This window comes from Orcinus orca, unplaced genomic scaffold (assembly GCF_937001465.1).
Source record: "Orcinus orca unplaced genomic scaffold, mOrcOrc1.1 scaffold_302, whole genome shotgun sequence".
Taxonomy (NCBI): Eukaryota; Metazoa; Chordata; class Mammalia; order Artiodactyla; family Delphinidae; genus Orcinus; species Orcinus orca.
Genome location: NW_026043844.1, coordinates 65,073 through 78,824, shown reverse-complemented (window position 1 = coordinate 78,824; position 13,752 = coordinate 65,073). Strand labels below are relative to the sequence as shown.

The window sequence follows — 13,752 nt, the reverse complement described above, 5'->3', positions numbered from 1 at the left end:
GCGCCGGTGGGGGCGGCCAGGTGCAGGTCGAGGGGCTCGCGGGCCGAAAGGACGGCAAGTGGGCCCGCGGCGGAGTCTGGGTCCGGGCCAGCCACCCCGGGAGCGTCTGGGGTGCGGCTGCCTTCCAGGGCCGCCTTCTGGCCGGCCGGGCCGGCGGGGAGGGCCCCCGCCGGCGCGCGCCGTGGTGGGAGGGGCCTGAGGAGGTGGGGCCTGCCGCGGGGCCCGGCGGGGGCGGAGCCGGCGGCCCCCGCCGCGGGCGAGTAAAGGAGAAGGCGGGCGGAGCGGGAGGCAAAAAGCCTACAGCACCCGGTATTCCCAGGCGGTCTCCCATCCAAGTACTAACCAGGCCCGACCCTGCTTAGCTTCCGAGATCAGACGAGATCGGGCGCGTTCAGGGTGGTATGGCCGTAGACGGGGGCGGGGGCCGCGGGCTGCCTCTTGAGGCCCAGTTTCGCTGGCGCTGGCGCCTTAACGCCAGCCTGGCGGCCGGCCCGCCCCGGCAGGGCCCCCTCGCCCGCCCAGGCAGGGGGAACGGAGGTCTCGGGTATCGGGCGGCGGCGGAGGGTTTGGCGACCACCTCCCAGCCCAGGGCGGCCGTGACCCAGCAAACCCTTCGGCGCTTGGCGCCCCGCCCAAGATCCCGCACGTCGCTCACAGGGACGTGGCCCCGGAGGCTTCAGGGCCCGGGGCCCGCGGTCCCTTGGGCATCGGCCCTGCCGGCCCACGCGGCGCTAGGCGCAGCCCGGCCGCAGCCCGGGCCGGCCCTCCTGCCCGACGGCAGCTGGCCCGAAGCCACTGGGAGCCACCATTGAGTCGCCACGGCCCCTCAGCCCCGGCAAGGCCACCCTTGCCCCCACACCCCCCGCCGAGCTCAGGACCCCGCCCCTGGTGGCCGGCAGGCCCGGGGAAGCGGCCCCTGCCCTCGATCCCGCTCCCGCACCCGGCCGCGGTGACACGCCAGCGGGGCGGGGTGGGGGTGGGGGGCTTTTGTCGGAGGGAGCTGTGGAGGGACACACCGGCACACAGGTGGCGGCGCCGGGGCTGGGCGCCGGTGGGGGCGGCCAGGTGCAGGTCGAGGGGCTCGCGGGCCGAAAGGACGGCAAGTGGGCCCGCGGCGGAGTCTGGGTCCGGGCCAGCCACCCCGGGAGCGTCTGGGGTGCGGCTGCCTTCCAGGGCCGCCTTCTGGCCGGCCGGGCCGGCGGGGAGCGCCCCCGCCGGCGCGCGCCGTGGTGGGAGGGGCCTGAGGAGGTGGGGCCTGCCGCGGGGCCCGGCGGGGGCGGAGCCGGCGGCCCCCGCCGCGGGCGAGTAAAGGAGAAGGCGGGCGGAGCGGGAGGCAAAAAGCCTACAGCACCCGGTATTCCCAGGCGGTCTCCCATCCAAGTACTAACCAGGCCCGACCCTGCTTAGCTTCCGAGATCAGACGAGATCGGGCGCGTTCAGGGTGGTATGGCCGTAGACGGGGGCGGGGGCCGCGGGCTGCCTCTTGAGGCCCAGTTTCGCTGGCGCTGGCGCCTTAACGCCAGCCTGGCGGCCGGCCCGCCCCGGCAGGGCCCCCTCGCCCGCCCAGGCAGGGGGAACGGAGGTCTCGGGTATCGGGCGGCGGCGGAGGGTTTGGCGACCACCTCCCAGCCCAGGGCGGCCGTGACCCAGCAAACCCTTCGGCGCTTGGCGCCCCGCCCAAGATCCCGCACGTCGCTCACAGGGACGTGGCCCCGGAGGCTTCAGGGCCCGGGGCCCGCGGTCCCTTGGGCATCGGCCCTGCCGGCCCACGCGGCGCGAGGCGCAGCCCGGCCGCAGCCCGGGCCGGCCCTCCTGCCCGACAGCAGCTGGCCCGAAGCCACTGGGAGCCACCATTGAGTCGCCACGGCCCCTCAGCCCCGGCAAGGCCACCCTTGCCCCCACACCCCCCGCCGAGCTCAGGACCCCGCCCCTGGTGGCCGGCAGGCCCGGGGAAGCGGCCCCTGCCCTCGATCCCGCTCCCGCACCCGGCCGCGGTGACACGCCAGAGGGGCGGGGTGGGGGTGGGGGGCTTTTGTCGGAGGGAGCTGTGGAGGGACACACCGGCACACAGGTGGCGGCGCCGGGGCTGGGCGCCGGTGGGGGCGGCCAGGTGCAGGTCGAGGGGCTCGCGGGCCGAAAGGACAGCAAGTGGGCCCGCGGCGGAGTCTGGGTCCGGGCCAGCCACCCCGGGAGCGTCTGGGGTGCGGCCGCCTTCCAGGGCCGCCTTCTGGCCGCCTGGCCGGCCGGGCCGGCGGGGAGCGCCCCCGCCGGCGCGCGCCGTGGTGGGAGGGGCCTGAGGAGGTGGGGCCTGCCGCGGGGTCCGGCGGGGGCGGAGCCGGCGGCCCCCGCCGCGGGCGAGTAAAGGAGAAGGCGGGCGGAGCGGGAGGCAAAAAGCCTACAGCACCCGGTATTCCCAGGCGGTCTCCCATCCAAGTACTAACCAGGCCCGACCCTGCTTAGCTTCCGAGATCAGACGAGATCGGGCGCGTTCAGGGTGGTATGGCCGTAGACGGGGGCGGGGGCCGCGGGCTGCCTCTTGAGGCCCAGTTTCGCTGGCGCTGGCGCCTTAACGCCAGCCTGGCGGCCGGCCCGCCCCGGCAGGGCCCCCTCGCCCGCCCAGGCAGGGGGAACGGAGGTCTCGGGTATCGGGCGGCGGCGGAGGGTTTGGCGACCACCTCCCAGCCCAGGGCGGCCGTGACCCAGCAAACCCTTCGGCGCTTGGCGCCCCGCCCAAGATCCCGCACGTCGCTCACAGGGACGTGGCCCCGGAGGCTTCAGGGCCCGGGGCCCGCGGTCCCTTGGGCATCGGCCCTGCCGGCCCACGCGGCGCTAGGCGCAGCCCGGCCGCAGCCCGGGCCGGCCCTCCTGCCCGACGGCAGCTGGCCCGAAGCCACTGGGAGCCACCATTGAGTCGCCACGGCCCCTCAGCCCCGGCAAGGCCACCCTTGCCCCCACACCCCCCGCCGAGCTCAGGACCCCGCCCCTGGTGGCCGGCAGGCCCGGGGAAGCGGCCCCTGCCCTCGATCCCGCTCCCGCACCCGGCCGCGGTGACACGCCAGCGGGGCGGGGTGGGGGTGGGGGGCTTTTGTCGGAGGGAGCTGTGGAGGGACACACCGGCACACAGGTGGCGGCGCCGGGGCTGGGCGCCGGTGGGGGCGGCCAGGTGCAGGTCGAGGGGCTCGCGGGCCGAAAGGACGGCAAGTGGGCCCGCGGCGGAGTCTGGGTCCGGGCCAGCCACCCCGGGAGCGTCTGGGGTGCGGCTGCCTTCCAGGGCCGCCTTCTGGCCGGCCGGGCCGGCGGGGAGGGCCCCCGCCGGCGCGCGCCGTGGTGGGAGGGGCCTGAGGAGGTGGGGCCTGCCGCGGGGCCCGGCGGGGGCGGAGCCGGCGGCCCCCGCCGCGGGCGAGTAAAGGAGAAGGCGGGCGGAGCGGGAGGCAAAAAGCCTACAGCACCCGGTATTCCCAGGCGGTCTCCCATCCAAGTACTAACCAGGCCCGACCCTGCTTAGCTTCCGAGATCAGACGAGATCGGGCGCGTTCAGGGTGGTATGGCCGTAGACGGGGGCGGGGGCCGCGGGCTGCCTCTTGAGGCCCAGTTTCGCTGGCGCTGGCGCCTTAACGCCAGCCTGGCGGCCGGCCCGCCCCGGCAGGGCCCCCTCGCCCGCCCAGGCAGGGGGAACGGAGGTCTCGGGTATCGGGCGGCGGCGGAGGGTTTGGCGACCACCTCCCAGCCCAGGGCGGCCGTGACCCAGCAAACCCTTCGGCGCTTGGCGCCCCGCCCAAGATCCCGCACGTCGCTCACAGGGACGTGGCCCCGGAGGCTTCAGGGCCCGGGGCCCGCGGTCCCTTGGGCATCGGCCCTGCCGGCCCACGCGGCGCTAGGCGCAGCCCGGCCGCAGCCCGGGCCGGCCCTCCTGCCCGACGGCAGCTGGCCCGAAGCCACTGGGAGCCACCATTGAGTCGCCACGGCCCCTCAGCCCCGGCAAGGCCACCCTTGCCCCCACACCCCCCGCCGAGCTCAGGACCCCGCCCCTGGTGGCCGGCAGGCCCGGGGAAGCGGCCCCTGCCCTCGATCCCGCTCCCGCACCCGGCCGCGGTGACACGCCAGCGGGGCGGGGTGGGGGTGGGGGGCTTTTGTCGGAGGGAGCTGTGGAGGGACACACCGGCACACAGGTGGCGGCGCCGGGGCTGGGCGCCGGTGGGGGCGGCCAGGTGCAGGTCGAGGGGCTCGCGGGCCGAAAGGACGGCAAGTGGGCCCGCGGCGGAGTCTGGGTCCGGGCCAGCCACCCCGGGAGCGTCTGGGGTGCGGCTGCCTTCCAGGGCCGCCTTCTGGCCGGCCGGGCCGGCGGGGAGCGCCCCCGCCGGCGCGCGCCGTGGTGGGAGGGGCCTGAGGAGGTGGGGCCTGCCGCGGGGCCCGGCGGGGGCGGAGCCGGCGGCCCCCGCCGCGGGCGAGTAAAGGAGAAGGCGGGCGGAGCGGGAGGCAAAAAGCCTACAGCACCCGGTATTCCCAGGCGGTCTCCCATCCAAGTACTAACCAGGCCCGACCCTGCTTAGCTTCCGAGATCAGACGAGATCGGGCGCGTTCAGGGTGGTATGGCCGTAGACGGGGGCGGGGGCCGCGGGCTGCCTCTTGAGGCCCAGTTTCGCTGGCGCTGGCGCCTTAACGCCAGCCTGGCGGCCGGCCCGCCCCGGCAGGGCCCCCTCGCCCGCCCAGGCAGGGGGAACGGAGGTCTCGGGTATCGGGCGGCGGCGGAGGGTTTGGCGACCACCTCCCAGCCCAGGGCGGCCGTGACCCAGCAAACCCTTCGGCGCTTGGCGCCCCGCCCAAGATCCCGCACGTCGCTCACAGGGACGTGGCCCCGGAGGCTTCAGGGCCCGGGGCCCGCGGTCCCTTGGGCATCGGCCCTGCCGGCCCACGCGGCGCGAGGCGCAGCCCGGCCGCAGCCCGGGCCGGCCCTCCTGCCCGACAGCAGCTGGCCCGAAGCCACTGGGAGCCACCATTGAGTCGCCACGGCCCCTCAGCCCCGGCAAGGCCACCCTTGCCCCCACACCCCCCGCCGAGCTCAGGACCCCGCCCCTGGTGGCCGGCAGGCCCGGGGAAGCGGCCCCTGCCCTCGATCCCGCTCCCGCACCCGGCCGCGGTGACACGCCAGAGGGGCGGGGTGGGGGTGGGGGGCTTTTGTCGGAGGGAGCTGTGGAGGGACACACCGGCACACAGGTGGCGGCGCCGGGGCTGGGCGCCGGTGGGGGCGGCCAGGTGCAGGTCGAGGGGCTCGCGGGCCGAAAGGACAGCAAGTGGGCCCGCGGCGGAGTCTGGGTCCGGGCCAGCCACCCCGGGAGCGTCTGGGGTGCGGCCGCCTTCCAGGGCCGCCTTCTGGCCGCCTGGCCGGCCGGGCCGGCGGGGAGCGCCCCCGCCGGCGCGCGCCGTGGTGGGAGGGGCCTGAGGAGGTGGGGCCTGCCGCGGGGTCCGGCGGGGGCGGAGCCGGCGGCCCCCGCCGCGGGCGAGTAAAGGAGAAGGCGGGCGGAGCGGGAGGCAAAAAGCCTACAGCACCCGGTATTCCCAGGCGGTCTCCCATCCAAGTACTAACCAGGCCCGACCCTGCTTAGCTTCCGAGATCAGACGAGATCGGGCGCGTTCAGGGTGGTATGGCCGTAGACGGGGGCGGGGGCCGCGGGCTGCCTCTTGAGGCCCAGTTTCGCTGGCGCTGGCGCCTTAACGCCAGCCTGGCGGCCGGCCCGCCCCGGCAGGGCCCCCTCGCCCGCCCAGGCAGGGGGAACGGAGGTCTCGGGTATCGGGCGGCGGTGGAGGGTTTGGCGACCACCTCCCAGCCCAGGGCGGCCGTGACCCAGCAAACCCTTCGGCGCTTGGCGCCCCGCCCAAGATCCCGCACGTCGCTCACAGGGACGTGGCCCCGGAGGCTTCAGGGCCCGGGGCCCGCGGTCCCTTGGGCATCGGCCCTGCCGGCCCACGCGGCGCTAGGCGCAGCCCGGCCGCAGCCCGGGCCGGCCCTCCTGCCCGACGGCAGCTGGCCCGAAGCCACTGGGAGCCACCATTGAGTCGCCACGGCCCCTCAGCCCCGGCAAGGCCACCCTTGCCCCCACACCCCCCGCCGAGCTCAGGACCCCGCCCCTGGTGGCCGGCAGGCCCGGGGAAGCGGCCCCTGCCCTCGATCCCGCTCCCGCACCCGGCCGCGGTGACACGCCAGCGGGGCGGGGTGGGGGTGGGGGGCTTTTGTCGGAGGGAGCTGTGGAGGGACACACCGGCACACAGGTGGCGGCGCCGGGGCTGGGCGCCGGTGGGGGCGGCCAGGTGCAGGTCGAGGGGCTCGCGGGCCGAAAGGACGGCAAGTGGGCCCGCGGCGGAGTCTGGGTCCGGGCCAGCCACCCCGGGAGCGTCTGGGGTGCGGCTGCCTTCCAGGGCCGCCTTCTGGCCGGCCGGGCCGGCGGGGAGCGCCCCCGCCGGCGCGCGCCGTGGTGGGAGGGGCCTGAGGAGGTGGGGCCTGCCGCGGGGCCCGGCGGGGGCGGAGCCGGCGGCCCCCGCCGCGGGCGAGTAAAGGAGAAGGCGGGCGGAGCGGGAGGCAAAAAGCCTACAGCACCCGGTATTCCCAGGCGGTCTCCCATCCAAGTACTAACCAGGCCCGACCCTGCTTAGCTTCCGAGATCAGACGAGATCGGGCGCGTTCAGGGTGGTATGGCCGTAGACGGGGGCGGGGGCCGCGGGCTGCCTCTTGAGGCCCAGTTTCGCTGGCGCTGGCGCCTTAACGCCAGCCTGGCGGCCGGCCCGCCCCGGCAGGGCCCCCTCGCCCGCCCAGGCAGGGGGAACGGAGGTCTCGGGTATCGGGCGGCGGCGGAGGGTTTGGCGACCACCTCCCAGCCCAGGGCGGCCGTGACCCAGCAAACCCTTCGGCGCTTGGCGCCCCGCCCAAGATCCCGCACGTCGCTCACAGGGACGTGGCCCCGGAGGCTTCAGGGCCCGGGGCCCGCGGTCCCTTGGGCATCGGCCCTGCCGGCCCACGCGGCGCTAGGCGCAGCCCGGCCGCAGCCCGGGCCGGCCCTCCTGCCCGACGGCAGCTGGCCCGAAGCCACTGGGAGCCACCATTGAGTCGCCACGGCCCCTCAGCCCCGGCAAGGCCACCCTTGCCCCCACACCCCCCGCCGAGCTCAGGACCCCGCCCCTGGTGGCCGGCAGGCCCGGGGAAGCGGCCCCTGCCCTCGATCCCGCTCCCGCACCCGGCCGCGGTGACACGCCAGCGGGGCGGGGTGGGGGTGGGGGGCTTTTGTCGGAGGGAGCTGTGGAGGGACACACCGGCACACAGGTGGCGGCGCCGGGGCTGGGCGCCGGTGGGGGCGGCCAGGTGCAGGTCGAGGGGCTCGCGGGCCGAAAGGACGGCAAGTGGGCCCGCGGCGGAGTCTGGGTCCGGGCCAGCCACCCCGGGAGCGTCTGGGGTGCGGCTGCCTTCCAGGGCCGCCTTCTGGCCGGCCGGGCCGGCGGGGAGGGCCCCCGCCGGCGCGCGCCGTGGTGGGAGGGGCCTGAGGAGGTGGGGCCTGCCGCGGGGCCCGGCGGGGGCGGAGCCGGCGGCCCCCGCCGCGGGCGAGTAAAGGAGAAGGCGGGCGGAGCGGGAGGCAAAAAGCCTACAGCACCCGGTATTCCCAGGCGGTCTCCCATCCAAGTACTAACCAGGCCCGACCCTGCTTAGCTTCCGAGATCAGACGAGATCGGGCGCGTTCAGGGTGGTATGGCCGTAGACGGGGGCGGGGGCCGCGGGCTGCCTCTTGAGGCCCAGTTTCGCTGGCGCTGGCGCCTTAACGCCAGCCTGGCGGCCGGCCCGCCCCGGCAGGGCCCCCTCGCCCGCCCAGGCAGGGGGAACGGAGGTCTCGGGTATCGGGCGGCGGCGGAGGGTTTGGCGACCACCTCCCAGCCCAGGGCGGCCGTGACCCAGCAAACCCTTCGGCGCTTGGCGCCCCGCCCAAGATCCCGCACGTCGCTCACAGGGACGTGGCCCCGGAGGCTTCAGGGCCCGGGGCCCGCGGTCCCTTGGGCATCGGCCCTGCCGGCCCACGCGGCGCTAGGCGCAGCCCGGCCGCAGCCCGGGCCGGCCCTCCTGCCCGACGGCAGCTGGCCCGAAGCCACTGGGAGCCACCATTGAGTCGCCACGGCCCCTCAGCCCCGGCAAGGCCACCCTTGCCCCCACACCCCCCGCCGAGCTCAGGACCCCGCCCCTGGTGGCCGGCAGGCCCGGGGAAGCGGCCCCTGCCCTCGATCCCGCTCCCGCACCCGGCCGCGGTGACACGCCAGCGGGGCGGGGTGGGGGTGGGGGGCTTTTGTCGGAGGGAGCTGTGGAGGGACACACCGGCACACAGGTGGCGGCGCCGGGGCTGGGCGCCGGTGGGGGCGGCCAGGTGCAGGTCGAGGGGCTCGCGGGCCGAAAGGACGGCAAGTGGGCCCGCGGCGGAGTCTGGGTCCGGGCCAGCCACCCCGGGAGCGTCTGGGGTGCGGCTGCCTTCCAGGGCCGCCTTCTGGCCGGCCGGGCCGGCGGGGAGCGCCCCCGCCGGCGCGCGCCGTGGTGGGAGGGGCCTGAGGAGGTGGGGCCTGCCGCGGGGCCCGGCGGGGGCGGAGCCGGCGGCCCCCGCCGCGGGCGAGTAAAGGAGAAGGCGGGCGGAGCGGGAGGCAAAAAGCCTACAGCACCCGGTATTCCCAGGCGGTCTCCCATCCAAGTACTAACCAGGCCCGACCCTGCTTAGCTTCCGAGATCAGACGAGATCGGGCGCGTTCAGGGTGGTATGGCCGTAGACGGGGGCGGGGGCCGCGGGCTGCCTCTTGAGGCCCAGTTTCGCTGGCGCTGGCGCCTTAACGCCAGCCTGGCGGCCGGCCCGCCCCGGCAGGGCCCCCTCGCCCGCCCAGGCAGGGGGAACGGAGGTCTCGGGTATCGGGCGGCGGCGGAGGGTTTGGCGACCACCTCCCAGCCCAGGGCGGCCGTGACCCAGCAAACCCTTCGGCGCTTGGCGCCCCGCCCAAGATCCCGCACGTCGCTCACAGGGACGTGGCCCCGGAGGCTTCAGGGCCCGGGGCCCGCGGTCCCTTGGGCATCGGCCCTGCCGGCCCACGCGGCGCTAGGCGCAGCCCGGCCGCAGCCCGGGCCGGCCCTCCTGCCCGACGGCAGCTGGCCCGAAGCCACTGGGAGCCACCATTGAGTCGCCACGGCCCCTCAGCCCCGGCAAGGCCACCCTTGCCCCCACACCCCCCGCCGAGCTCAGGACCCCGCCCCTGGTGGCCGGCAGGCCCGGGGAAGCGGCCCCTGCCCTCGATCCCGCTCCCGCACCCGGCCGCGGTGACACGCCAGCGGGGCGGGGTGGGGGTGGGGGGCTTTTGTCGGAGGGAGCTGTGGAGGGACACACCGGCACACAGGTGGCGGCGCCGGGGCTGGGCGCCGGTGGGGGCGGCCAGGTGCAGGTCGAGGGGCTCGCGGGCCGAAAGGACGGCAAGTGGGCCCGCGGCGGAGTCTGGGTCCGGGCCAGCCACCCCGGGAGCGTCTGGGGTGCGGCTGCCTTCCAGGGCCGCCTTCTGGCCGGCCGGGCCGGCGGGGAGGGCCCCCGCCGGCGCGCGCCGTGGTGGGAGGGGCCTGAGGAGGTGGGGCCTGCCGCGGGGCCCGGCGGGGGCGGAGCCGGCGGCCCCCGCCGCGGGCGAGTAAAGGAGAAGGCGGGCGGAGCGGGAGGCAAAAAGCCTACAGCACCCGGTATTCCCAGGCGGTCTCCCATCCAAGTACTAACCAGGCCCGACCCTGCTTAGCTTCCGAGATCAGACGAGATCGGGCGCGTTCAGGGTGGTATGGCCGTAGACGGGGGCGGGGGCCGCGGGCTGCCTCTTGAGGCCCAGTTTCGCTGGCGCTGGCGCCTTAACGCCAGCCTGGCGGCCGGCCCGCCCCGGCAGGGCCCCCTCGCCCGCCCAGGCAGGGGGAACGGAGGTCTCGGGTATCGGGCGGCGGCGGAGGGTTTGGCGACCACCTCCCAGCCCAGGGCGGCCGTGACCCAGCAAACCCTTCGGCGCTTGGCGCCCCGCCCAAGATCCCGCACGTCGCTCACAGGGACGTGGCCCCGGAGGCTTCAGGGCCCGGGGCCCGCGGTCCCTTGGGCATCGGCCCTGCCGGCCCACGCGGCGCGAGGCGCAGCCCGGCCGCAGCCCGGGCCGGCCCTCCTGCCCGACAGCAGCTGGCCCGAAGCCACTGGGAGCCACCATTGAGTCGCCACGGCCCCTCAGCCCCGGCAAGGCCACCCTTGCCCCCACACCCCCCGCCGAGCTCAGGACCCCGCCCCTGGTGGCCGGCAGGCCCGGGGAAGCGGCCCCTGCCCTCGATCCCGCTCCCGCACCCGGCCGCGGTGACACGCCAGAGGGGCGGGGTGGGGGTGGGGGGCTTTTGTCGGAGGGAGCTGTGGAGGGACACACCGGCACACAGGTGGCGGCGCCGGGGCTGGGCGCCGGTGGGGGCGGCCAGGTGCAGGTCGAGGGGCTCGCGGGCCGAAAGGACGGCAAGTGGGCCCGCGGCGGAGTCTGGGTCCGGGCCAGCCACCCCGGGAGCGTCTGGGGTGCGGCTGCCTTCCAGGGCCGCCTTCTGGCCGGCCGGGCCGGCGGGGAGCGCCCCCGCCGGCGCGCGCCGTGGTGGGAGGGGCCTGAGGAGGTGGGGCCTGCCGCGGGGCCCGGCGGGGGCGGAGCCGGCGGCCCCCGCCGCGGGCGAGTAAAGGAGAAGGCGGGCGGAGCGGGAGGCAAAAAGCCTACAGCACCCGGTATTCCCAGGCGGTCTCCCATCCAAGTACTAACCAGGCCCGACCCTGCTTAGCTTCCGAGATCAGACGAGATCGGGCGCGTTCAGGGTGGTATGGCCGTAGACGGGGGCGGGGGCCGCGGGCTGCCTCTTGAGGCCCAGTTTCGCTGGCGCTGGCGCCTTAACGCCAGCCTGGCGGCCGGCCCGCCCCGGCAGGGCCCCCTCGCCCGCCCAGGCAGGGGGAACGGAGGTCTCGGGTATCGGGCGGCGGCGGAGGGTTTGGCGACCACCTCCCAGCCCAGGGCGGCCGTGACCCAGCAAACCCTTCGGCGCTTGGCGCCCCGCCCAAGATCCCGCACGTCGCTCACAGGGACGTGGCCCCGGAGGCTTCAGGGCCCGGGGCCCGCGGTCCCTTGGGCATCGGCCCTGCCGGCCCACGCGGCGCTAGGCGCAGCCCGGCCGCAGCCCGGGCCGGCCCTCCTGCCCGACGGCAGCTGGCCCGAAGCCACTGGGAGCCACCATTGAGTCGCCACGGCCCCTCAGCCCCGGCAAGGCCACCCTTGCCCCCACACCCCCCGCCGAGCTCAGGACCCCGCCCCTGGTGGCCGGCAGGCCCGGGGAAGCGGCCCCTGCCCTCGATCCCGCTCCCGCACCCGGCCGCGGTGACACGCCAGCGGGGCGGGGTGGGGGTGGGGGGCTTTTGTCGGAGGGAGCTGTGGAGGGACACACCGGCACACAGGTGGCGGCGCCGGGGCTGGGCGCCGGTGGGGGCGGCCAGGTGCAGGTCGAGGGGCTCGCGGGCCGAAAGGACGGCAAGTGGGCCCGCGGCGGAGTCTGGGTCCGGGCCAGCCACCCCGGGAGCGTCTGGGGTGCGGCTGCCTTCCAGGGCCGCCTTCTGGCCGGCCGGGCCGGCGGGGAGCGCCCCCGCCGGCGCGCGCCGTGGTGGGAGGGGCCTGAGGAGGTGGGGCCTGCCGCGGGGCCCGGCGGGGGCGGAGCCGGCGGCCCCCGCCGCGGGCGAGTAAAGGAGAAGGCGGGCGGAGCGGGAGGCAAAAAGCCTACAGCACCCGGTATTCCCAGGCGGTCTCCCATCCAAGTACTAACCAGGCCCGACCCTGCTTAGCTTCCGAGATCAGACGAGATCGGGCGCGTTCAGGGTGGTATGGCCGTAGACGGGGGCGGGGGCCGCGGGCTGCCTCTTGAGGCCCAGTTTCGCTGGCGCTGGCGCCTTAACGCCAGCCTGGCGGCCGGCCCGCCCCGGCAGGGCCCCCTCGCCCGCCCAGGCAGGGGGAACGGAGGTCTCGGGTATCGGGCGGCGGCGGAGGGTTTGGCGACCACCTCCCAGCCCAGGGCGGCCGTGACCCAGCAAACCCTTCGGCGCTTGGCGCCCCGCCCAAGATCCCGCACGTCGCTCACAGGGACGTGGCCCCGGAGGCTTCAGGGCCCGGGGCCCGCGGTCCCTTGGGCATCGGCCCTGCCGGCCCACGCGGCGCGAGGCGCAGCCCGGCCGCAGCCCGGGCCGGCCCTCCTGCCCGACAGCAGCTGGCCCGAAGCCACTGGGAGCCACCATTGAGTCGCCACGGCCCCTCAGCCCCGGCAAGGCCACCCTTGCCCCCACACCCCCCGCCGAGCTCAGGACCCCGCCCCTGGTGGCCGGCAGGCCCGGGGAAGCGGCCCCTGCCCTCGATCCCGCTCCCGCACCCGGCCGCGGTGACACGCCAGAGGGGCGGGGTGGGGGTGGGGGGCTTTTGTCGGAGGGAGCTGTGGAGGGACACACCGGCACACAGGTGGCGGCGCCGGGGCTGGGCGCCGGTGGGGGCGGCCAGGTGCAGGTCGAGGGGCTCGCGGGCCGAAAGGACAGCAAGTGGGCCCGCGGCGGAGTCTGGGTCCGGGCCAGCCACCCCGGGAGCGTCTGGGGTGCGGCCGCCTTCCAGGGCCGCCTTCTGGCCGCCTGGCCGGCCGGGCCGGCGGGGAGCGCCCCCGCCGGCGCGCGCCGTGGTGGGAGGGGCCTGAGGAGGTGGGGCCTGCCGCGGGGTCCGGCGGGGGCGGAGCCGGCGGCCCCCGCCGCGGGCGAGTAAAGGAGAAGGCGGGCGGAGCGGGAGGCAAAAAGCCTACAGCACCCGGTATTCCCAGGCGGTCTCCCATCCAAGTACTAACCAGGCCCGACCCTGCTTAGCTTCCGAGATCAGACGAGATCGGGCGCGTTCAGGGTGGTATGGCCGTAGACGGGGGCGGGGGCCGCGGGCTGCCTCTTGAGGCCCAGTTTCGCTGGCGCTGGCGCCTTAACGCCAGCCTGGCGGCCGGCCCGCCCCGGCAGGGCCCCCTCGCCCGCCCAGGCAGGGGGAACGGAGGTCTCGGGTATCGGGCGGCGGCGGAGGGTTTGGCGACCACCTCCCAGCCCAGGGCGGCCGTGACCCAGCAAACCCTTCGGCGCTTGGCGCCCCGCCCAAGATCCCGCACGTCGCTCACAGGGACGTGGCCCCGGAGGCTTCAGGGCCCGGGGCCCGCGGTCCCTTGGGCATCGGCCCTGCCGGCCCACGCGGCGCTAGGCGCAGCCCGGCCGCAGCCCGGGCCGGCCCTCCTGCCCGACGGCAGCTGGCCCGAAGCCACTGGGAGCCACCATTGAGTCGCCACGGCCCCTCAGCCCCGGCAAGGCCACCCTTGCCCCCACACCCCCCGCCGAGCTCAGGACCCCGCCCCTGGTGGCCGGCAGGCCCGGGGAAGCGGCCCCTGCCCTCGATCCCGCTCCCGCACCCGGCCGCGGTGACACGCCAGCGGGGCGGGGTGGGGGTGGGGGGCTTTTGTCGGAGGGAGCTGTGGAGGGACACACCGGCACACAGGTGGCGGCGCCGGGGCTGGGCGCCGGTGGGGGCGGCCAGGTGCAGGTCGAGGGGCTCGCGGGCCGAAAGGACGGCAAGTGGGCCCGCGGCGGAGTCTGGGTCCGGGCCAGCCACCCCGGGAGCGTCTGGGGTGCGGCTGCCTTCCAGGGCCGCCTTCTGGCC

At 76.9% G+C, this 13,752-nt stretch overlaps 13 non-coding genes across 13 annotated transcripts; all 13 read right to left on the bottom strand.

The window, feature by feature from the left end:
- Nucleotides 1–294: 294 nt before the first annotated feature.
- LOC125963231 (5S ribosomal RNA) lies at nucleotides 295–413 on the bottom strand. The gene has a single exon (XR_007475056.1). It is a non-coding gene; the product is annotated as a 5S ribosomal RNA (ribosomal RNA).
- A 926-nt stretch (nucleotides 414–1,339) lies between these two features.
- LOC125963230 (5S ribosomal RNA) lies at nucleotides 1,340–1,458 on the bottom strand. Its single transcript, XR_007475055.1, has one exon. It is a non-coding gene; the product is annotated as a 5S ribosomal RNA (ribosomal RNA).
- A 934-nt stretch (nucleotides 1,459–2,392) lies between these two features.
- LOC125963229 (5S ribosomal RNA) lies at nucleotides 2,393–2,511 on the bottom strand. Its single transcript, XR_007475054.1, has one exon. It is a non-coding gene; the product is annotated as a 5S ribosomal RNA (ribosomal RNA).
- A 926-nt stretch (nucleotides 2,512–3,437) lies between these two features.
- On the bottom strand, nucleotides 3,438–3,556 carry LOC125963228 (5S ribosomal RNA). The gene has a single exon (XR_007475053.1). It is a non-coding gene; the product is annotated as a 5S ribosomal RNA (ribosomal RNA).
- A 926-nt stretch (nucleotides 3,557–4,482) lies between these two features.
- Nucleotides 4,483–4,601, bottom strand: LOC125963227 (5S ribosomal RNA). The gene has a single exon (XR_007475052.1). It is a non-coding gene; the product is annotated as a 5S ribosomal RNA (ribosomal RNA).
- Nucleotides 4,602–5,535: 934 nt separating this feature from the next.
- On the bottom strand, nucleotides 5,536–5,654 carry LOC125963226 (5S ribosomal RNA). Its single transcript, XR_007475051.1, has one exon. It is a non-coding gene; the product is annotated as a 5S ribosomal RNA (ribosomal RNA).
- Nucleotides 5,655–6,580: 926 nt separating this feature from the next.
- On the bottom strand, nucleotides 6,581–6,699 carry LOC125963225 (5S ribosomal RNA). Its single transcript, XR_007475050.1, has one exon. It is a non-coding gene; the product is annotated as a 5S ribosomal RNA (ribosomal RNA).
- Nucleotides 6,700–7,625: 926 nt separating this feature from the next.
- On the bottom strand, nucleotides 7,626–7,744 carry LOC125963224 (5S ribosomal RNA). The gene has a single exon (XR_007475049.1). It is a non-coding gene; the product is annotated as a 5S ribosomal RNA (ribosomal RNA).
- A 926-nt stretch (nucleotides 7,745–8,670) lies between these two features.
- Nucleotides 8,671–8,789, bottom strand: LOC125963223 (5S ribosomal RNA). The gene has a single exon (XR_007475048.1). It is a non-coding gene; the product is annotated as a 5S ribosomal RNA (ribosomal RNA).
- A 926-nt stretch (nucleotides 8,790–9,715) lies between these two features.
- Nucleotides 9,716–9,834, bottom strand: LOC125963221 (5S ribosomal RNA). The gene has a single exon (XR_007475046.1). It is a non-coding gene; the product is annotated as a 5S ribosomal RNA (ribosomal RNA).
- A 926-nt stretch (nucleotides 9,835–10,760) lies between these two features.
- On the bottom strand, nucleotides 10,761–10,879 carry LOC125963220 (5S ribosomal RNA). Its single transcript, XR_007475045.1, has one exon. It is a non-coding gene; the product is annotated as a 5S ribosomal RNA (ribosomal RNA).
- Nucleotides 10,880–11,805: 926 nt separating this feature from the next.
- Nucleotides 11,806–11,924, bottom strand: LOC125963219 (5S ribosomal RNA). The gene has a single exon (XR_007475044.1). It is a non-coding gene; the product is annotated as a 5S ribosomal RNA (ribosomal RNA).
- Nucleotides 11,925–12,858: 934 nt separating this feature from the next.
- LOC125963218 (5S ribosomal RNA) lies at nucleotides 12,859–12,977 on the bottom strand. The gene has a single exon (XR_007475043.1). It is a non-coding gene; the product is annotated as a 5S ribosomal RNA (ribosomal RNA).
- Nucleotides 12,978–13,752: the final 775 nt, after the last annotated feature.